We start from the raw sequence: 22,973 nt of genomic DNA, 5'->3' as shown, positions 1-22,973 counted from the left end.
AACTCACATAGCACATATGTGAGTTTGCCTTATGTGAAAGTTTTATATATTTTACTAAATTGTAAGATCTTTGATGACTGGAATTATGTACTGATGATTTTTACCTTCACAATATCATTGCGCACATTGCATTACACATAGTAGGAATTCAATAAATATTTGAGTCGAATTATGCTGTAATGCTGTAAAAGCTATTACAAGCACAAAGTGCGACATAACTTTTATTGATTGTGCTAACATTCTAAGGCAGATGTGTCAACAGGATATTGTTGTTACGCAAGTAAATATTAAGTGTTTATAGAGAAGGGTATGTTCACTTCAAGAGCACAGGAACAGGGGAAATGCATAACTGGGTGGAGGCTGTTTTGGAAGAAGCGCTGTTAATTTTCCATCTCAGTCCAGATGATTGTGTAGAGTAACTAAAATTTCACTTTTTTTTTTTTCCCCTAAAGTATTTCCATCCTCTCACCTTTCTAGAACTACCCTACCCCTTTCTGTCCTTCCCAAAGGGTTGGAGCCAGTTCACTCTACTCAAAATTCTCAAAAGTCTACCCTACACCCTCCAGCTCCTATTCAAGACGTTCGGTCCAGGGGCTTTAGGAAGGCAGGGCAGGAAAGCACCGGGTCACTCGCAGGGCAAACGCCAAACCAGCCACAGCCCCGGGAGCGGCGCTGAAGGCGGGGCTGCTACTGGGCGGGGCGGGGCGGGGCGGGAGGAGGCCCGGGGGCGGCTTGGGTGTCACCACCAACCCGCTCCGGCCGGAAACTGGCGCTTGTTTCCGGCCGGACGGCCGAAAGCCACCGATCCTGAACCAGCCGCCGGAGTCGGAGCGGCGGCCGGGTGTGGGGCAGGCAAAAAGCCCCTGGGAGAGGCCAGTCCTGATCAGTCCCGTCTGGCTTCGGCTCCAGATCCTGTACGGAGCGACAGCCGCGGTCGCAGTGTCCGCCACCGCGTCCGCCTCCATCGTCGTCGGGGGAGGGGCCGGTCGGACCCCGGGGTCACTGCCGAGGAATGAGGAGCGGCGGCCGGGCCCCGCGCTCCGCCCCGGCCTAGGGCCTGGCCCGGGAGTCGCGAGGGTAACGGAGCCCCCAGCCCGACTCCCTCCCTCCCGCCCCGCCCGCCCCTCCGGGTCCCACGCCCTGCCCTCTGCCCCGCGCTGCGCGCCCCTCCTCCCCGACCGCGCCTCACCTGCGGCCGCCTCCCGCACCCCGTCCCCTCCCGCCGGGTCTCACCTGCGCGCGGCGCGGCGTCCCTCCCCCGCCGGCCTCTCTCCGAGCGGGGCCGGGCGGTTGGGACGGTCCCCGCCTGTCAAGCGGACTTTGGGGAGGTGGAGGAGTTTAGGGCGGTTAGGTGCGGGCTGCTCCCTCCTGCCGGGCTGAAGTGCGCTCCGGAGCCCCGGGATCCCGGAGGCTGGGAGGGGAGACGGCCGCTCCGGGGCCGGGCTGAGGTGCGAGCCGTAATGGAGGAAGGGGGCGGCAAAGACGCGCCGGGGGGACTCGGGGCCGGCTCTTGAACTTGAGGAAAAGGAAAGTGGCCGTGACGGTGGAAACTTTAGAGGCTGAGGATGAGTAAGCCGGGCTGCGTGATCTCACTCCTCGCGTAATTGCCGGCTAGCGGCGGCTCGGCGCGGGAGGGGATCTGTTTACCGGCCGGCGTATTTTTAGCCCTCGGCTCGCGGGGACCCGCGCTCCTCTCCGCCTCGAGGGTCGGTGCCCGTCTGACCTCGCGGCTCCTCTGGGCGCAGCCCCGACGGAGAAATCGCAAAGTTGGGAGAAGCTGACTGGTGAGATTTTAAGAAGTCCTCCCAGAACTTTGCCGGGAGTTTTCTTTTTAAGACTGCAAAGCCAAGAATTAGCAGATTTTGACTTATTTCCCCTATCTTTTTATAAGTACGGTATCAAATGCTTTATTTAGAAAATCAGAGGCTGGTGATTTTTCAGTCGTTGGCTTCTACTGTGTGTTTAGGTGGTCGTTGAGGAAACTGAATCCCTTTGTCTTTCGGGACCGATTTCAAAGGTGGGAAAGATTGGTGTAGAGAGAAGAGGTATTGGTAGGACTAGCCCAAAAGAGTAGTTAGTCCCGCAATATTTTAAAGACGTTTTTATGGTATATAACTTAAGTTGACATTACATTCCTGATGGGGTAGAGAAGTCTGCAGGGAATTAGGCTGGGTGGCCAGGGAGAATCAGACTCAGACTTGTAGTTAAACATTTGCTGTGCATAATTTACAGATGAATACATTAGACAAACAGTGAAGAATTAATTACATTCTTTGTCCTTTTTTTTTTTTCAAGCAGGTCTTTTAAAATTTAGTAACCAAGCTGGTGTGTGTTAGTCTATTGATATTTTGAAAGCTGAACAGAACTATAAAGTAAATTAAATTGATGTTACTCATGTACAGGCTGAAAAGCAGTCTTCATTTCCACTAGCAAACTGGCATGCCTCAGAGCACCTCCTAGACTAAGTGGCCAGTTACTGTGTACTTAGACATTGCAAATGAATACAAATATTATATCATACCAAGAATAATTGAGAAGATAAATATGCTGAAAACATATTTCAAAACCAAAATAGATTTAAAAAAAGCCTTTTCCTCCCATTTTGGATTATCAGCACGTTTCTACCAATAATTATCCATTAGCATGAATAATTCAGAATTGAACAAATATTTCTTTGGACATTACACATTAAAGCAAGAAGGAAAAATGAAAGTTTCCAAACTATTACTGATTTTTGTTGGTGTTGCCAGATTTGATTTATCCCTTTCATTTAATACCAAAGTCTCCCTCAATAAATAAATAATCTTTGCCAAAGAAGGAGCTATATGAGGGGCTGGGGTCCTGGCTCAGAGGTAGGGCGCTCACTTAGCACATGTGAGGCCCTGGGTTCAATCCTCAGCACCATATAAAAATAAAGATATTGTGCCCAACTACAACTAAAAAATAAGTATTAAAAAAAGAAAGGGCTATATGATAACTTGTATAAGGCAGGATGACCAGTAATAAATGCTAATTATTAGAATTTGGTGTTTTGTCATCAACACCTTGAAAGTCTTCTGAATCATTAATTGCTTAGTATCTACCCCTGTCACCTTGTTTGCTTGGTGAAAAAAAGATTTCATTTGGAGACTAAAAATCTCATTTTTTAAAATCACTATACTCTCCCAGTGTCTTGCTTTATTCTCCATGAGTTGGTTGGTGCCAATATGTGTAGATTCGGCTTATATCTGTATCTTGTAACTTCCCTTAGCTGAACTGCATATATTAACCTATGGGGTACGATTAAAAGGGTTGAATAAATTTAGGAATTGGGATTCATGTAACCAAGAGAGTTATGATGGAATACTTCAATATTAAAAATGTTTCCACATTATTATGGGGACTCTATGTACCACTTATTAAAATTCTGGAGTTTCTGAATATCTCAAGCATGCTAAAGGAAAATGGCAGAGGCCAATTACAGTGAGTCTGTTTCTGTGTACATATAGGGAAATACGCCTTCCTTTACCCACTTACCCCATTGAAGGGAAAGACCCTCTAATCATGCTTTGAAATGTGACCTCAGTAACATCCTTCTTATGGGAACTTAGAAGCTGTGGAATAGCAGACTGGAATTTTCTCAGTAGCTCCTGATAAATTCAAATAATTAAACATTTGTATAACTGGGGCCAAGCACCTACTTATAATCCCAGCATTATGGGAGATTGAGACAGGATGGTCACAAGTTGAAGGCCAGCCTCATCAACTTAGTGAGGCCCTGTCTCAAAAAAATATAAAGGACTAAGGATGTGGTACAGTGGTAAAGCACTTCTGGATTCAACATCCCTAACCGCCTCTCCCCCATTGTGTATTGAAAGGAATCTTGAATTATGTTGGTTTTTTTTTTTTTAATATAGAAAGGACTTTTTCTTCTTTTAAATTAAGCTATCATAAGCTATAACATTTAGGAAACAGCATATTAACAAAACCAAGTTTAATGTGCTACAAGTGTGGTTTGTAAGGGCTGACAAAACGTGAAGTAACAATTAGATAAACCAGGGGAGATTACTGAACTAGTACATTTTGAAATGGACTTGGGAGGCTATGGATTAGTCATAAAGAGGTATAGAGTCTGGAATCAGACAAACCTTGGTTGAAATCTTGGTTTGATTTTTTTTTACAATGTGACCTTGCACGAGTTACTTCTCTATCTGTAAAATGAGTATGAACATTCAAGTAAATGAAACAGTTTTTTGGTGTTAGGAAGAAAAGAAAGGATCATCCAAAGAGAAATTATAGAATTTACAGAGTGCAATGATGGTGTGAATGACTAAATTGTGTGTGGGGGGGTCATGAGAATGAGAATATGGGTTGGTCAGGTCATGGGTAGAACAGGCAAGAGGGTGGAAGGACTCAGAGGCCAGACTGTTGGATGTTGATAGAAGGGTCAATAGAATCATTGTAGGTCCTTGAACAAAGGATGAATTTAATGAGAAGTATTCAGCCCTTTGGTCCAGGAACTCAGGGACAAGGAATCAGGCAGGCACCGGTACATCGTGACTCTTCTGCTTCTATTCTGTACCATTTTGGCTTGAAGGGATGCAGCAAGGAGATGTAAGATTCCTCGTGGAAGTTTTTGTATTTACACACCTTACTCTGCTGATTTCTGCTTGTGCCCATCAAACAGTATACCAACTTGTGGGGAAATCTTAAGACTATGGCTGGGTTCTCAAGAGCTTATGGTAAGAAGGGCATTATATTTCAAAGTACATTTAACTCTTAATTACTGCTACTAACATAGGGAACACTGGTATAGAAATTCAGAATTTAAGAAATTTCTTGCTTTTGAAAATGCGTTATATTTTTAACCCAGATTTATCTTAGGATTTTAGTGAAGTTGAAATGAGATTTACTTTTCTAAAACAATTTTGATGGTAAGAATACAATGATGGCAAATAGCAGATAATCTTGAATTAGAGATTTGGCCTTAGAAATCCACAAGGTGAATAATCAATTTGTGGATAATTAAGACTACACTATCCAGGTAGATGAGGTGGTCCACGCCTGTAATCCTAGCTGCTCAGGAGGCTGAGGCAGGAGGATAGCGTGTTCAAATCCAGTCTCAGCAAAAGCAAGGTGCTAAGCAACTCAGTGATACCCTGTCTCAAAATACAAAATAGGGGTGGGGATGGGACTCAGTGTCTGAGTGGCCCTGAGTTCAATCCCTGGTACCTCCTCCTACTCCAAAAAACCAAATAAACAAAAAAAGACTGGACTATCCTGAGTATATTAATGTAAACTAATTTCTTTTCAAAATCTGAGTAGGTCCAGTGTGGCCTCTCAGATTGTCTGCCTCCTGTCTAAGAATGATTGGTAGATGATGTTCCAGCCTGAATGAGCCTTTTACTCACAATATCTGGAGGAATCTCACTGCATTATGCTGCATTTGAAGATTAAGGTGGTTTTCTCAAAGGTCTTGGGATCTGTAGAGGCTCCTTTAGATAGCAGCTTCACTGAAAGTCTGTTAGATTTTTCCTTCTGAGGAAAACTTCTTTGAAAATATGGCCAATTTAAAAAAAAAGCAATAGGAAGTATATAGTTGTAAGAAGTAAAAGAACAAAAACCAAAAACAACTTTAACCACTGTTCTTTCAGTTGACTTGCTTTACTTTATTCCTGCCTCCCCACCCCCGCTTGTAGTTCATTACAAAACTACGTTTGTGATGTCATGAGTACAGGTTAGTACCTCCTGAATGTAGCAATTCTGAGTTGGAAATTAGTGGTGGAATAATAGAAAAATCTTATTTTGTATAGCTAGATTGAGATTATTTTTCAACTGCATGTTTTAAAGATTATGTCTTATCTCTTTATTTCCTGTCAGAAATAGTTTTGGATAGGGGGTGACCTACTATGAATCAGTTCTATACTATTGTGCAGAAGATTAGAAAAAAATGACAACTTTGTACACTTGAGTTTACAGTCCAGTTGGAAGTAAGGGAAATAGAAAGGAATGAATACCTGTTGATCTTCTGTTAATATGCTCGACACCTTTTAAATGTGAAAATATATTATCAATTACATAGGATAGACCTAGGTATTTTGGTAGAAGAATTCTAAGGTAGTTATCAATGTTAAATCTTTAAAAAAATCAAAATATACGAGGTACTAAGGATAATAAAGATCATTCTGTTTTGAAGCTGAAAGGAACCAAGCAAAATCTTGAAAATAGGACCATATCTAAGATGTTGTTGAGGCAGTGATAAGACAGACATACACAGCAATGAAATGTAGTGGGTTGGTTAGTTTGGAGCTATATTATGTGGGGTCTTAAAAAAAAAATCAAGTTTTTAAGTTTACATTTTAAGTGATAGGAAATAGGAAATCATTGAGGATTTTGATTAGGATAGCAATATGATGACAGTAAGACACAGATTGGCTTAGAGGGAAGGGAGATTGTCACCAGGAGTGTGTGAAGTGATGAGACCTGAGTTAAGATCTGTGGAGGCTGGGATAAGAAGAGTGGAAAAAAGACTCAAAGAAATTGAAATTAGTGAAGGCTTGGATATTGAAGATCCAAGAGAGTACAAGGCAGGTATGACCATGACAAAATAAGTCTGGGTGTCTTGAGACATTGATAAAGAAGTTAGAATGTTTCCTCTTTTTTTTAGGAGAATATGATTAGTTCTTTGGAACATACTGGATTTAAAGTGAATGAAATGTCCAAATGAAAGTTGTTCTGGTTGTGAGAGTTATGAACCTATAGCTGGGATACAGGTGGGGTTAACAAACCTGGAAATGTAGTTTTGCAGTTATTCAACATAGATGTGGTAGCTGTAGCAAGTTCTCAGAGAACTAGAATTTAGGGAAAGAGGAAGGGCAGAGATAGTGGTACTGGTAAACCTCAACACAAACATTCCCCACTGTCCAGGCCATCAGAATTGGTTCTTCCTTCTCCTTTCCTGTTTTCTGTTCTACTCCATCCAATAACTGCTGGATATCTCCTAAGGACTGAAGAGATGGAAATGGGTCAGAGTGTCTACCTACAAATTATATAACGGTCTAGTGGGATGAGACAAATGTGTAAATATATAGAGGGAATGATGTGTGATAGATGCTGCAGTGGGGGGAATGTAGGGGCCCAAAGGTCAGTTCTGCCTTAGGCGTGCAGAGATTGGAAATAGCCTCCTGGAGGAGATGACATTTGCAGCTGAATTTTGAAAGATAAGCATGTTCCCTACAGAAGACTTGGGAGAAGTCACTTCAGGCTGAGAAAGTAGCTTAAACAAAAGTTTAAAGGAATGCAACAATCAAACTTTTTTTTTTAGTAATATGGCTGGAGGAGAAGGTTGGAGGGCAAGGATAGGCTGGGGTCATGGATAGTAAGTAGTGTTATCTATTTTGTGTTTGTGCTGGGGATTGAACCCAGGGCATGCTAGCCATGGCCAGTAATTGATGAGCCATTTAAGGATTTTTTTTTTTTTTTTTGAGTGACAAATTTCTCATCCAAGAAAGATTATTTATGTTGGTAGGATGAAGAGTAGATTGGAGCAGGACAAAGCAGAAGAACCTTTTAGTAACTTCTTTATGTTTAATCATAACATTTTGTTGAGGGTGATCATGTTTATAGAATCAAAGAACTGTATAGACTATTATGCTTTCTTAGTCTTTCTCATTCATTTTCAAGAAGGATACTTGAGCTTTACTCTGGATCACAGAAATAGTTTAGTAATGGCTTGGTCTAGAATTCAATCTTCAGTGGCTGGTATGTGTTAGATGATTAATAAATGTGTTTTCTCCCATGTCCCGTTCCAGTGTTTCATTCTGCCACTTTACATTGTGTTAGAAGACAGAGGAACTCTGTCCATTCTACTGTCCTTTTTAACCAGTCCAAAGTGTGAACCCTGATCTCTTCCTAGGTTCTTGAATGAGGAAGACCTACCCTGAGAGTACCTTTTGGAAGAGGGATTTTGGCTTGGGGTACTTGGTTTCCCTGGAGCGGGATAAATAGTATATTAGGATTCTTCAGCTGTAATAATTCAGATTTGAAGAATGTCAAGGTATCTGTGTTACTGAGTTTCTATCTCTCCTGCTGAGTTCTCTTCAAGTTGTTTTCTTTGTTCTTTTTGTGGTATTGAGAGTTCAACCCAGGGGTGCTTTACCACTGAGCTATATTCCCAGCCTTTTTCATTTTATTTTGAGACAGAGTCTCCCCAAGTTGCCTAGGCTAGCCTTGATCTTGTGATCCTCCTGCTTCAGCTTCCCCAGTAACTGAGATTACAAACCTATGCCACTTACAATTGAAGTTTTCTTTTAAACTTAATTTTGAGTTGTGCCAGTGAAACTTTAAAAAAAGGTAAATAGGCTATGAATTATATAATGCCAGAGAGTACATTTTATCCCCCCCCAACAAGATTTGTCATTATATTATACTCAGATTCTTTCTTTGAATTTTTTTTTTTTTTTTTTTTTTTTTTTGTGTGTGTGTGTGTGTGTGTGTGGTACTGGGGATTGAACCCAGGGCCTTGTGCATGTGAGGCAAGCCCTCTACCAACTGAGCTATATCCCCAGCCCTACATTTTTAGCTATAATGGATTTTCATGAAGGGAAATCGGTTTTAGAGTGAGAGTTTGGATTTTGATTTTGGACATTTTTGCTGGGGAAAGAACAGAATCGAATGTATCTTAGAATGTCTTAGATTCTCCTGGAGGAAGTTGGGACTCAAGGGACTATAGAAAAGTGGATATCTTCCATTGATGGTCTTCCTGAAAACTTGACTGATCTGTGATTTCCTTATTCTTTTTTCTGAGTTTTGTCAACATCTTCCCCAGAGAAGGGCCTTGGTTTGGAAACTGTCCACTTTAGCAGAGCTGCCAATTCTTAATTCTTTCTCAAGTGGGCAAGGGTACATTTTGTTTTTGTTTGTGAATGTTTGGGGCAAGGGAGGGGAGAGAGGAGGCACAGAAAATCTCCTCACAGTGAGTTTTTGTCTGAATTCCTGTGTAGCTGGAAGTTTCCTTGACTTTGTTTTGGGGGAGATGACTTGGTTACGCTGGCATTTAAGTTATGTGGAAGGTGGTTCTCGCTCCCTCAGCTATCTGATTTGGAATGGCAATAAAAACTCCCTTCTTGTCCAATATTGTCAGCCCCCTCTCCACACTGTTTTAAGTGCCTTGCCTCTTGTGCACACTGTGTAAGGGATGGGAGAGCCCCTCTCTAGCGTAAAGCTAAACTAATCAAGTTTCTTTAAAGTTTAGAGGGAATAGATAACTACTCCTCTTGTTTTTGTGTTAATGATTCCTCTATTCTTCCAGTTATCTGATACTTTCTTGATTTAAAAATCATACATAATGTGATATTTCAAAACATTTAGAAAATTTTAGGGGAAAAACCCCAAACAGATAAATTTGACCTCACATTCCAAATTTGATGATCAATACATTTTATATTTGTTTTAGACCTATAAAATATAAAGTGTTATAGATTAGCTGAAGTTCTGCCCTCCCTTCCCCTTTGTTAGCAAGGGATTACTGACCTGAATTTGTATTTATCATTTCATGTTTTACATATTTTTTTCACATATATTCATAAATAACATATAGTTTTGTTTTGAAATCTTACATAAATGGAATACTATACTATCCTTTTACAACTTTTTCTCTAAACATTGTTTCTCAGATGTATCTACATGCAGATCTAGTTTATTCACCTCATCTTTAAATCTCTATTCTATTGCTTTGTTAAAAAAAATTTCCTACCTTCCTTACAGTCTCAGTGTAAACTCTCTCTTCCATGAAAACTTTTCTGATTTTTTTTTTTTCTCTCTAACAGGGTGTGATCTTGCCCACTACTGAATCCTATCATTTTATTAGTACTTGTCATGTGGTATTTGTACATTCTTGTAGTTTGGCTTGTTTGTGCTGTTGGCATGCCTCTTCTACCACACTGTAGTCTCCTTGAAAACAGATAAGTGTACTCTTTAATCTTTGTATCCCTTGTGGGGCTCACCACAGTAACTTAACTTAGTCATAGTGACTAAATAGGTAGATTAATGAATAAGAAATTAAACACCATCCTTTGTGTTGTTGAATTGTTAGTTTAATTTTGAATATTGGGGTGACCTCCATATTAAAGAAGCTTGTAAAGAAACATTCAGAACTGGAAATTATATTGAAATATGTACATAAATGTTGAGAGCAGTCAAGATTAATTTCCTTGACTGGAAGGTGAGAGCAAACATTCCTTGGAAAATGAAACGGGAATTGATAGGTGATATCATCCCAATGGGGAAACTCCTGGGAATTAATCCTGGTGGCTTTTGAGGCAGTGTGTTCCTGTGGCCAGACTCATTTCACTAGCTATCAAATTCTGCTTTTGTCATCAAGGTCTTGACATCTTCATTGGAGATGGGCATTTAAAAAAAGCAGCCTATCTGTTTACTTGCTAAATACTGCTGAGGACCAGTAAGTCTTTGGCCTCTAAAGAAGAAAAGCCTGATAAACAACATTCATACATACATAGGTACATACACTTTTAACCACACTTTCCTTTTTTATTTTAAGCTTTATTTGAAAGCTTCAAATGCAGGTTTTAAAATTCTTTTAATTCTTCAGCGTATAGTCCCAGTATAACATTGTTTTGGCCTTATAGTAAGTCTCTCTATCCTCATTAAATATTAAGGTGATCTACATGAAATTGCATTTGGTAGGTAAAAAGCAGTCAAATGTTGATAATTTTGTATGTTTAAATTGAATACATAATCTTGATTTCTTTTTGCAGTTCTTGAAGAATGGTATTATGGGCTTTTTTTGAAGTGGATAATCCTAAATCCATTTATACTTCTAAAGTACATTTCTGAATTTTAGTTCGCAGCTAGCTTTCTTTTGCAGTTTTCTTTAGCTCAATTTTTAAATTATTATTTTATTTGTTCTACTTGAACATGATAGCAGAATGCATTTCAATTCATCATACATAAATGGAGCACAACATTTCAGTTCTCTGGTTGTACTGATGTTGAGATTCATGCAATCACACGTGTACCTAGGGTAATGATGTCCATCTTATTAGTTCAAATTTTTGATAGAATGTTTTTATTTCTGAGTATACATTTGGTGTATTTGAGAAGGTTGTAAGAATTGTTAGCTAGAGTAGGCTCTGGAAAATAAGCCTGAGATGTGAATACCTACATGTAATTAATTGAGTTGGGTTTAATGAGCTTACATTTCCTATAAGTAAATAACTTTTTCTTCTCCTTTCCTGCCAGCCCCATGTCTCTTTCCTAGCCTTCATAAGGAAGACCTGGTGACAGGGAAAATCATGGAAGATAAAATTGCCTGTGGCTCTTTGTTTTTACTGAGGACTTAATAGGGAAGGTAGAGATTAAGAATCCTGCTCCTAGTGTCAGACCATTACAGTGTGGTTCCCAAAACTATTAGGGAGAGGAAGCAAATGTTTAAGTAAGGAAAGGGAACAGAAACAGTAAATAGCAGGAATTAGTAGATATCTGTTGTTTACTGATATTATAGAATGGGATTCAGGAACAGTGGCAGATGAAAAGAGATCAGTGTAAAATGTTTAAATAGATTCTGCTTATTCTCATCCTTAAAACCTGGCTTAGGATTCTTTATATTCCTATACCTTGACTATGTCAAACTTAATATCTAAACTACCTTCTACAGATACCTACCTGGGAAATATCTTAAATAGACTAGTTTTGGAAATATTGGTATTGGGTTCTAAAATAGTTCTTTGAAAAGTCAGGGTTATTTAAATAAGTTGGTCTACTACTGCCATTTGAATCATTAATAGCTGATGTCAAAGGAAAAGGAGATTTCTCTGAGGATTTAGTGTTAATAACATTGAGAGCTGGGAACAAAGCTGAGTGATAGGGCACTTGCCTAGCATGCATGAGGTTCTGGGTTTGATCCCCAGCATCATAGGGGAAAAGAAAAAGAATAATAACCAAAAAACCCTGATATTTTACATGAAATAGTCTAGTATAAGTACTTGAGGCAAGACAATAGCAAAATAAAATGCTAACAAAAATGTGTTTCAGATGGCAAGTTCTCATCTGTTTTTAGAACTTGCCTGTTCTATGTGTTCTTTTGTGCGCATTCGCTTTTGTCTCCTTTGAACTGAGAGCTCACCTGAATTTTAAACCATTCATTTCTAAAAATTTCCATCAGTGGTAAGGGACAAGGTAAAGAATCTTCTTTGACATGAAGGATGCTTGGACTCTGTTGTTTACTGACCAGGGGTTAAAGACTTCTTCTCAGAACTCCGAAAATAGAATTTGAGAGTTACACTTAAGAGTTGCTACACATAGGCTCTTTGGTTGCCTAAAATAAATTCCTGCAATTTGACACAAGGTAGCTTCTCATTTTAACTAAATTAGATTAGTTCTCTCTCACATCATCTTTGTATATTTTTTGTAATATACTAGTTCATTATGAAAATTAAGGTTATACAAATGTTCCTTGATGCTTGCTCAATTTACAGTTGAGACTGTAAATTCCTTTCTACTGCACATCTGTTATGTACTAGAATCTGGGCAAGATGTACTAAGGAGATGCCAATGAGGTGTTAACCCAGTAAATAAACAAATAGTAGAATTGGTCTCTTGAGAATCAACATTCTAGGTTAAAGACATAATTACAATTACATAAATGCATATATAGAATAAAAGAAATAGAAACAAATACAGGTTATATAGCAGTGTGTGTGTATCATCATCATGTAGCATTTTAGAACTGAAGAGTAATTTGCATATTGTCATCATTTTCTGGATGAAAAAAATGAGGGCCAGAAAATATAAATGACTTGTTTAAAATAATAGTTACTATCAACAACAAACATTTTATTAGATATTTTCTCTTTTAAAAGTTAGGCCTCAGGTGTGGAGTTAGAAGTCATCAAGAAATTAATAATTAGTTGTGAGTACCGAATATTTACATAAGAGATAAACAGTAGGGCTGGGGATGTGGCTCAAGCGGTGGCACGCTCTCCTGGCATGCTTGTGGCCTGGGTTCGATCCTCAGCACCACATACAAACGGAGATGTTGTGTCCGCCGAAAACTAAAAAATAAATATTAAAATTCTCTCTCTCTCTCTCTCTCTTTAAAAAAAAAAGAGAGATAAACAGTAATATGAAAGTCATGGGTACTTAATACCAATATAGTCATGTAGAATTATGTACAAGTTTAGAGAGTATAGTTTCCCTAATGAAGAAAGGGAGAGAGATTTCAAAAGAAATAGATTTTGATAATTGATTATTGTGGAAAAGGGCTAGGTAAGGATAGTATACACATTTTCAAATTAATTATAGCTATAGGAGAACTGAGATTACTTGGTTTCTGATACATCTCTACAAAGGGGTACTTTGGTGGGACTCTTTCTTTGTATAGCATAAAATCTAGTCCAACTTTTCTAGTTAGTACTGAATTCAGAGAGTTTAACTAGTTTATGTTTGCATGCTTAGTAAGTGGTAGAACTTAGTGTAGAGCCATTCTTTTTACTGTCATTCAGGGTTCTTTCTCCTATTTCTTATTGCTTAAGAGGATATGGGTCAAGTGGTTAAAAACACAGTGCAAGAGCCTAGGAAATGAAATGGGAAGTTGAAGACCACATTATGATGAGGTTTAACCACAAGCTGTTTCAGTTCTCTTTAGGTTTTCCGTATATTTAGACATCGAATGTGTGTATACTTATGTTTATAATGCTCATAATGCAACAGTGGTCTGGGTTTCTTAGAGCTGTCTTCTGAGATTTAGTTGTGTGTATTCAAGGGAAAGATTCCTTCCAGTTTGGGATTTCAGTACATATTCTCTTTGACTTCCAGTTTGTCCTTTGCAAGTGGGTAGGCCATTGGATTAACAATTTATGGGTTAAGTCTTTTTGGATCATTAGCCTTTTTTGGAGTAAAGGAAGGGAAGACAGTTTTGGACTCAGATCTTCCAGACTTATTTACCTGTCAATAGTTAAGAACAATTTACTTAAAATAAATCTTATTACCTGAGAAGGAGAGTAAGTACTGTGAACCAATTGTGAACCTATTTTTGTTAATAAGTTCAATACCCTTCTAAAAATCCTTTGTAATATGTAGTTAGTTTAACATGTAGTTACTACTCCTTCTTATCCCTCTTTTCTTTTTGGCCAGGTAAGAGACACTTGAGGATTCAAAATAGCATTTTCTGAATCAACTAACATTTATTATGCTCCTATTGAGGGCCTGGTCCTGTGTTGAATATTTAGTAAAGACTAAATATTGCCGAATTTTAAGATTAGGTCCCTAATAGTAAACATATTCCAATGCTTGGTTTCTGTAACCCTTATCCCATCTTATTCTTTATCATGGCTGTTTCTGTTACTTCTGACCTGGAGTAAAGGGAAGAAAACTTTATTATTTAATTCCAGGACCAACCCTGAATTATACTATGTGCTTTATATAGAACCTCATTTAAATACTCGTCACAATTCCATAAGATATTGTTATACCCACTTACAGATTAGTTCATTCAAAATATTTATTGCTATGGTTCACTACTATTTATGATTTATGTTTAAGGTGCCAAGGATATCATAGTGAATGTCAGATGAGGTTTCTGCTAAGGCATAGAGAAGTTAAATAATAGCCAATGTTACAAGCAAAAAAGTGATAGAAGATTTAGATATAGCTTTGATGGATTCCAAAGGGAATGCTGGTAACCATTATTATATTATGTTACCATTTACATATATTGCATGTTCTCTGTAAATATATAAATAAGTCATAAAAATAGGTGGAACCCACAGTAATTCTTTATTTAAAAGGGTCATGATGAGTGCAAGAAAACTGGTGTGGTGCAGTCGAAGCATACCTACCCAGGGATACTTTTCCTCCCTCCTACTTCTTTTTCTCCATTCCCTCTCTACCCCCTCATACCTGGGTATAAGCTGGGCAGTGTGACCTGCTTGGCATTTGGATGAGTTTGTGTTTTGAGGACTGTTTGTTTCCTTGACTTCCTGTAAGTTTCTTGCCCACTCACAAGTTTTTTCTTGTAGCACAATGGTGAGTAATGTGTTGTTAACATTGTAATGTTGTCATGCCAGTTGGAATGTGTTTTTTTTTTTTTTTTTCTTTTCCTGAGTTTTTTTTTGATGAGTATATAAATGGGGACACTTGGGTAAGACTTGGCTTCTGCAGTTTATTCAAATAGCAAAACTTTCTGTTTTCAGAATTCTAGAAAAGAAGTTTTGTGTGTGTGTGTGTGTTTCTGGGGATTGAACCTAGGATTCTGTACTACTGAGCTACATATCCAGCCCTTTTTATGTTTTATTTTGAGACAGTTTCTCACTAGGTTGCTGAGACTGGCCTTGAACTTGTGATCCTCCTGTCTCAGTTTATCAAGTTGCTGGCATTCCAGGCATGCACTGCCCCTCCTGGCTAGAAAAGAATTTTGAGGTTCAGAAGAATATAAAAATTTAGTATCTTCTGCCTAGCTGAAATCAGTTTTGTTAGCATTCTAAGTTTATTCTTTAGCTTGTGTTATCAAAGAGGGTGCTTACTTATTTTAGATTATGGCCATTATCACCACATGCCTACCTGAGATGGGTGGTATTTTATTCTGGAGTTAGCAGTTAGAATCAGGAAGAAGGATTTCTTTTTGAGCATTACCTAGAAGAAAGCATTAACCAATGCTTAGGCTTAGGCACTAAGAGGGAGGAGCTGAATTCCAATAGGAATTGAATTCCAATTGAGTTCTAGAGATTAATTAGGTACGATCAAAGTTGCAAGTATTAGAACTATTTGATACTTGGGGTCCAGTCCGTTTAGTATTGGGGATCCAGGAATATCTGGGCATAGCTCATGAGATTAATGATGATTTATGTACATGTGTCTAACTTACACATAATGTATGATCCTTGATAGGTACACAGTAAATGTTGGTTAAATCTTAAAAAGGTACTTGAGTGCTGAATGATGTCAGTTTGTCTTCCTAGGATGGCTTCCTTGTAGTAGTCTTCCCTTTTTTTTTTTTTTTTTTTGAGAGAAGTGGGGGGTCTCACTATGTTGCTCATACTGGTGTGTCCAGCTCCTGGGCTAAAACCACCCTCTGTCTCAGCCTCCTAAGTAGCTGGGACTGCATGTGTGGTTCATCCCTCTCAGCTAAGTATTTCTTCTTTGGAAAGATGTTTATTAAGCATTTAGCTTTGAGTAAAGCATTTGGCAAAGTAATTGGGTAACAAAGGTTTTTAATATTAGATTCTTACAGAGATTATAATATTAACTTTACAGATTGAATCAATTAAACCTCTTATTTAAGTGCATGATTTAAGGGTACACTTGTGGCTTTGATAAAGTCAGTCATATGATTTTTTGACAGAAGTAACTTCTTGACCCTTTGGTTCTGTTTAAGCTGGGTTTGATTTTTGATGTTTGAGATAGTTGCCTATGTTATTTCCTTTTATCCCCTCTCCATTTTTTTTCAGTGAATGAGCTAATATATTTGAAAGTATTTTATGAATTGCAAAGCAAACAGTTGTTGCTGTCACTACTACCACCACTGAAAATAATAATGCGATACAACTCATTCTTAGAAGGGTTGGTTTCTTGGATTAATTTCAAGGAGAAAGACTCAAAGGGCAATGAAATATTTGCCAGATGACTAATGTACTTTTGTATTTTTCATGGAAGGGAGAAGGAAAAGCAAAGACCTGTCATTCTAACTTGTCCTGGTGCTATGTCATTGTGAAGGTTACTTATACTACTTTGACCCAGTCTGTATGATGCAAGAAAGTTTAACAGGATTTGTCATTCTTTACTTTTGAGGCTTAGAGGTATTCTACTGGAAGCGTCTGTCAACATAGGAAATAACTCCTCCCAATTTCAGGGTAAGATTATTCACATTCCTATAATATGGATCTTTTATAATAGATAATTACAAAACGTATTAGTCCAGATCAGTATCTGTACGGACTTCCCTTTGGTAAGATTAAGGAAACAGTGCCTTTGACTAAAATATTTGCTTGAGTGTTGTTATCAGAAGATTTTACAAGTCAGGTGTGGTGGTGCTTGCCTGTAATCCCAGCAACTCAGGAAGTTAAGGCAGGAGAATCACAAGTGCTGGGAGCCATCAGCCAAGTAGGTATGACAAATTCCTTGCCAGCTTACTCCCATGCTGTCTAGTGGAAGGACTTCTGAAAGGTGACCTTGCTCAAGGACCAGGGCAGGATCCGTGTTTAGGGTGTTCCCCCTTTAGAATAGGGCAGTTTAGCATAATAGGAGATTAGGGTGTTCCCCCTTTAGAATAGGGCAGTTTAGCATAATAGGAGATTAGGGTGTTCCCCCTTTAGAATAGGGCGTATCCTGCTGCTGAGTTCCTCTTGAGTGCTTAGGGTAAGACAGTATATTTTGGGAGACAGAAGCCCATGCGAAGTGGATTTGGGCAGAGAACGTGGATTCCCCCAGAGCGTGTTTGTAGATGGCAGGTGTGAGTTCGAAAATAAAGAATTGCTGTTTGAATCTACAAGCTGTGTGGAGACTCGTGATTTGTGCCCAGCCAGAGACTGCGGCACACAAGTTCCAGGCCAGTCTCAGTTATTTAGGGAGATCCTGTTTCAAAATAAACATTTTTTAAAAAACGAGGAAGCTGGGGATGTAATTTAATGGTAGAGCACCCCTGATTTAAATCCCCAATACCAAAAGGAAAAAAAAGCAAAAAGACTTTGCAGTCAAACTGTGCATGGTGTATTCCCAGGTACTTGGGAGCCTTCGCCAGGAGAATCACAAATTGGAAGCCAGCCTTGGCAATTTAGTAAGACCCTATCTCAAATTAAAAATAAAAAGGGCTAAGGGATATAGTTTAAGTGGTAGAACATTCCTGGGTTCAATCCCCAGCATTGCCGGCCTCCCTCCCACTCCCCCTGCAAAAAGAAAAAAAAAAAAAAAAAAAAAACCCACCGCTAAACCAATTTATTTCTTTTTAGAGAGAGAGAATTTTTTAATGTTTATTTTTTAGTTTTCGGCGGACACAACATCTTTGTTTGTATGTGGTGCTGAGGATTGAACCCGGGTCACACGCATGCCAGGCAAGCGCACTACCACTTGAGCCACATCCCCAGCCCTTAAATTTATTTCTTATACTGAGGATTAAACTCAGAGGTGCTTAACCACTGAGTCATATCCCCAGCCCTTTTATTTAGAAACAGGGTCTTGCTGAGTTGTTTAGGGCATCAATAAGTTGCTGAGGCTGGCTTTCAACTCGAGATCCTCCTGTCTCAGCCTCCCTCCCTGGAGCTGCTGGAATTACAGGTGTGCATCACTGTGCCTGGCCGTACTGTCATCATCTTCTAATGATTAGCATTCTTGGTGAGGAACGTATGATTTTAATAATCAAAAAAAGTAGAGATGTTTACTAACATCTAAATACTAAATTTTGAAAAGACCTCTCTTACCTTATACAATTTCTTCATGTTTTTCTGACTCTGGTTCCTGGTACGCAGTATATCTTTGTTGAAGAAAGGAAGTTAGTTGATACCTATCTTGGGGTTTTCCTGTAACCAGCCTAATAGATGAACTTCTAGAAAGCAGGGATGATGGGTCCTTAATAAGTGCTATTTGAACAATTAGGTTAGAAGGTTAAATTTTCATCCAGGATGGCAGTGACGTGGGTCCCACTATGCTAAAGGTGGCTCTTCCTGAAAAAAAGAGGAATGTTACTTTTCCACAGATAAACTTGAATAAATGTGAATGTAGGAAAAATTATTGCTTTGATGTTTTTTATTTTTATACTTTTGGGTAAAAAAAAAGTTCTATGTTAAAAATTAAAGAAAGGCAATTAAAATAATAATAATAATAAAAAATAAAATAATAATATTTCTCTTGGTTTTATTTTATGTTCAAACTTTAGCTATAGCAATGATTTTTGAATAATGAGAAGTATATTATAGCTTTGCACTATCAATAGTAAAAAAAAAAAAAGAAGAAAAATTATCCCTATGTGAAACATAATTGTCTCACTCCTTTGCTGTGAAACTTCAGACTTTAGGGATATAATGTTGTAGAATACATCTAAATCCATTTTATATCTAAAGTGGTGATGAGCAAAAAAAAAAAAAAGATGATTTGATTTTCTCATCCCTTCATGATTTTCTTTATAGATGATTTCCTTTCTTGAAACTGTTTTGCTCGAATGATTGAATTTCCTAAGTACACATCATTTTCTTTGGTACATACTTGCAGAAGAGATTTAGCTGAGTGGTAGGGAGAAAGGCAGTTTTAATGGATAATGTGTGGAAAATTGAGAGCTAGTGATAGAAGTGCAGTCAAATAAATGGAATGGGAGTCATCAACTTTATTTTCTATACCTAGTTTTACCACTAGTTAACTCTGTGACTTTGGACAAATCTCATTTGCCTGGTTTGTATGTTCTTGTCATCTGCAACTTGAGAGCATGGAATGAAATGTTCTCTGACATTCTAGTTCTGAAAGTACGATTTCAAAGTGCCACACAAGGAAAACCAACTGTTTTCTATACCTTCCCACCAAGTTTGTTCCACATAATACTTGAATGTGAAATGTTAATTATGTAAATAATAGAAGTGTATATTGAATGTTCTTGGTAGACTGGAATTGTCAGATGGTATCAATGCTCATAAATAATTTTAGGTGTAGAAATATAAGAGACTTGGTTGTTTCTGAAAGAAAAAAAAAATATTACTAGTGCTTTGGATACCCTGGGGTAGAGTTTGTGCTTTTGAACTCCAAGCTGAAAAAAATGTGTAAATCTGTCGGATTGGCAGGGGGTGGGTAGGAAGGATGGTAATGGCTAGGGGACATTGTGGATGAGTATGTAAAGTGTTTTTAAAAGCAAAATATTAGGAGTTTTCTTTAGCCTGTAGGGTAATCATTTATACCAAATTTAGAACTGATATGAACTCTGTGTCAGAGTCAGAATACCTAGGTGCAACTTCCTTGCTCTCTGAGTATCATATAGGCTTTATGAATTTCTCTGTGTATATGTTTTCTTTTCTTTTTTTTTTAGAGAGAGAGAATTTTAATATTTATTCTTTAGTTTTCGGCGGACACAACATCTTTGTCTGTATGTGGTGCTGAGGATCAAACCCGGGCCGCACGCATGCCAGGCGAGCGTGCTACCGCTTGAGCCACATCCCCAGCCCCCTGTGTATATGTTTTCTATCAGAAAAGACAGAATTAAAGACCTCAAACAGTATTTAAGTTTTAAATTTTTTGTCTTGAGGCTATTACTTGTCAGAATATTTTAAAAACAAAAATAACAACAGAAGAGAAGATACGTAGTGATCAGATAGCTAGCTGTGCAAATATTTTACATTTGTTCATATAGACCTTGATTATACAGATGGGTGGGGCAGATCTGAAACCACTAAATATTTGAAACCAGTAAGTAATTCACAAGCCTGTTTTAGGTATAGATAGTTCTCAGTTAACCACACACATGGACTAGCATGAATAATTTAGGACCCTAAACATTTGTTCTGCTATATACTAAGCAATGTGTTAGGTCTGTTTACAGTTTTTTAAAGTATAAAAGAAAGGAACCAACATCAAGTAACTTAATTCTATCTTGAGTTCCTACCCATCCTTAAAGACTGAGCTAAAAATTTGAGAAGCTTCCCTAATTGGTCCTAGTGAAGTTCCTTTCTCTGCCCTGGTAGACTTATGTTTATATTTCTCCTATCAGACCAGATTGCCTTAATGATAAGAAAGACTGTAGTTTCTCTCTTTTATTTGCCTCCCAAGCCAATTTGGCAAATTTTGATAATCAAATTGGAGCATTAAGGTATGAGAGTCCCAAAGGCCAATTTATAAACAGCATGCAGTAGCAAATGCCAAGTAGATGTTTTACATATTGGACCTATTAGGAGTTCAAATAAGCCTTAGGTATCCCAGCAGTGATGGAACTGTGGAACTTAAAGGTGGAAATTTTAATAATAAAGAATCATAGTAATAAAAATCTGTCTTTGAATTGAATTATATAATTTTATAAAAGGCAAATTTATTTTTTCTAATGTAGGTTTTTAAAAAATTTGTCAGTAGTCATATGCTGAGGGAAATGAATTTACCAAAAGAAATTTATAAAATGAATTAATTTCCTGTGGATAAGTAAGAACAGATTGTATAGTAATTTGAAGTTCTGTTTTTTTTTTTTTTTTCCTGATTTTTCCCCTTGCATGGAAATTCTATAATTGACAGTGAAATAACCAATGATTAGGAATCGAGCAAGGCAGAAAAGGTTGCCAATTACTGAATGTTTGAGGATTGGTTCCAGAGAAATAGTGTGTTTTTCTATTAGTCTAGCCTCTGTTGATTTGTAGTTTCATCTTTTTTTCTTTTTGTGTTAAAAATTCAGTAATTAGAATCTTTAAAGTCTCAAGTAGAACTTTTGTTTTTGCAGATAGATATTCTTAGAAAAGTTGAATTTATTGAGAACACAAACATGGACTATAATTAGCCCTAACTGAAAAGAAAAAGAAGAAATTCAGTGTTTGTGGAAAATAGACAAGCTGGTCTGGATCTAAAAAAAATAAACATTAACATAATTTCTGTTTCTTTTCAAGCTACTGTTGTGCCAATATTATAATAACAAACGAATTTCTCTATGATAACTCTTCCTGCCCCTATTTTTCCAAAGGTCACTGCCATTGTAGAAACCTTCCAAATTATTAAATTTCTCAAATAACTGTAATCCAAGCAAGATTTTTATCAGTGTCACTGAACTGACAAATGCCAGTTGACAAGTACTCTGAACCATTCCAGGAGCCCCTTTAAGATGTTTTATTGAAGATTTGCATTGAAAGATGTGAATGGGAATGCTAGACTGAGCATTATTTGTATGTTAAGACTATACTATGAAAATGGTTGTAGGGCCAGATGCTGTGGCATAAGCCTGCAATCCCAGTGACTTGGGAAGCTGAGGCAAGAATATTGCAAGTTCAAGACCAGGCTCAGCAGTTAAGTGAGGCCCTATCTCAAAAAATGAAAAAAAGGATTGGGGATGTGGTTAAATACCCTGGTTTCAATCCCTGGTAGGGGGGGTGGGTGGGGGGTGGGGCAGAGGGAAGAAAAGAAAATGGAAAATGGTTTGTTTGGGAGTGGTAGAGAAACTCTGGATACAGAGTGCTTGCCTAGCATGTGTGAGACCCTGAGTTTGATCCCCAGCAACATACACATACACACACAGAAAGCTATAGGGAGCTGTGTTGGCACCAGTGGAATGAAGCATAGTATGTGGGAAGAATGAGTGGAAAAAGAAGCAGCTGACATTTTTGAGGACTTATTGTAATATATATTTTTAGGTGTAGATGGACACAACACAATGCCTTTATATTTATATGGTGCTGAGGATCGAACCCAGGTCCTGCCCGGGCTAGGCTAGTGCTCCACCGCTGAGTCACAATCCCTGCCCCTATTTTTTATTGTTTGATTAGTGCATTCTAATTATAAATAATAGTGGGATTATGCCATATTCATACATGCACAGGCTTTTTATATCTTACATTATTTACTCCTGACAAGAGATCTGATAACACAGATATTTCTCCCACTTTTATAAATAAAAAAATGAGGCAGAAAATAGTTATATTAACCTTTGTTATATAGTCCTAAAGTAGTAGTTCAGGAATTTTATTATTATTATTATTTTTTTTTGGTGCTAGGGATCGAACCCAGAGCTTTGGGCATGCCAGGCAAGCACTCTACCACTCCACCATATCCCCAGCCCTAGATTTGAAATCAGATTTGTCTAAATCCAGGGTCAATTCTTTTTCGCAAATCAGAGTTGAGAGGCATTGAAGAAGTGAGAATGGATTTCTGGTGGATGGACTGCCCATGTTTTTTCAGTTTTCCTCCCCAGATTAAGTGTGGTATGATCTCTGGAGTCAGGTGGGTTCATAAAAATCCTGGTTCTACAACATTTTACCTTGAGTATATAACCTAACCTTCTTGAGCTTTATTTGGCATTTTCATGTATAATGTGGGGA

At 38.2% G+C, this 22,973-nt stretch overlaps 1 protein-coding gene and 1 long non-coding RNA gene across 3 annotated transcripts in view; one reads left to right on the top strand and one right to left on the bottom strand.

Annotated features, from left to right (window-relative positions):
- Positions 1–1,691, bottom strand: part of LOC143403652 (uncharacterized) — a 30,703-nt gene extending 29,012 nt beyond the window's left edge. The window contains exon 1 of the long non-coding RNA XR_013091889.1: positions 1,234–1,691. This is a non-coding gene — a long non-coding RNA (uncharacterized LOC143403652). The remainder of the gene's footprint in view (positions 1–1,233) is intronic.
- The window catches only part of Otud7b (OTU deubiquitinase 7B), a 55,768-nt gene continuing 33,590 nt past the window's right edge, over positions 796–22,973 (top strand). Inside the window, exon 1 of one of the 2 annotated variants that reach the window (XM_076861724.1) lies at positions 796–1,077. The gene's annotated coding sequence lies outside the window, so the exon portion shown is untranslated. Of the gene's footprint in view, positions 1,078–1,557; positions 1,785–22,973 lie in introns of those variants that run through there. The other variant, XM_076861725.1, reaches the window with a different exon arrangement.

Source organism: Callospermophilus lateralis, chromosome 7 (genome assembly GCF_048772815.1).
Source record: "Callospermophilus lateralis isolate mCalLat2 chromosome 7, mCalLat2.hap1, whole genome shotgun sequence".
NCBI lineage: Eukaryota > Metazoa > Chordata > Mammalia > Rodentia > Sciuridae > Callospermophilus > Callospermophilus lateralis.
This window is presented reverse-complemented; position numbering and strand designations above follow the sequence as displayed.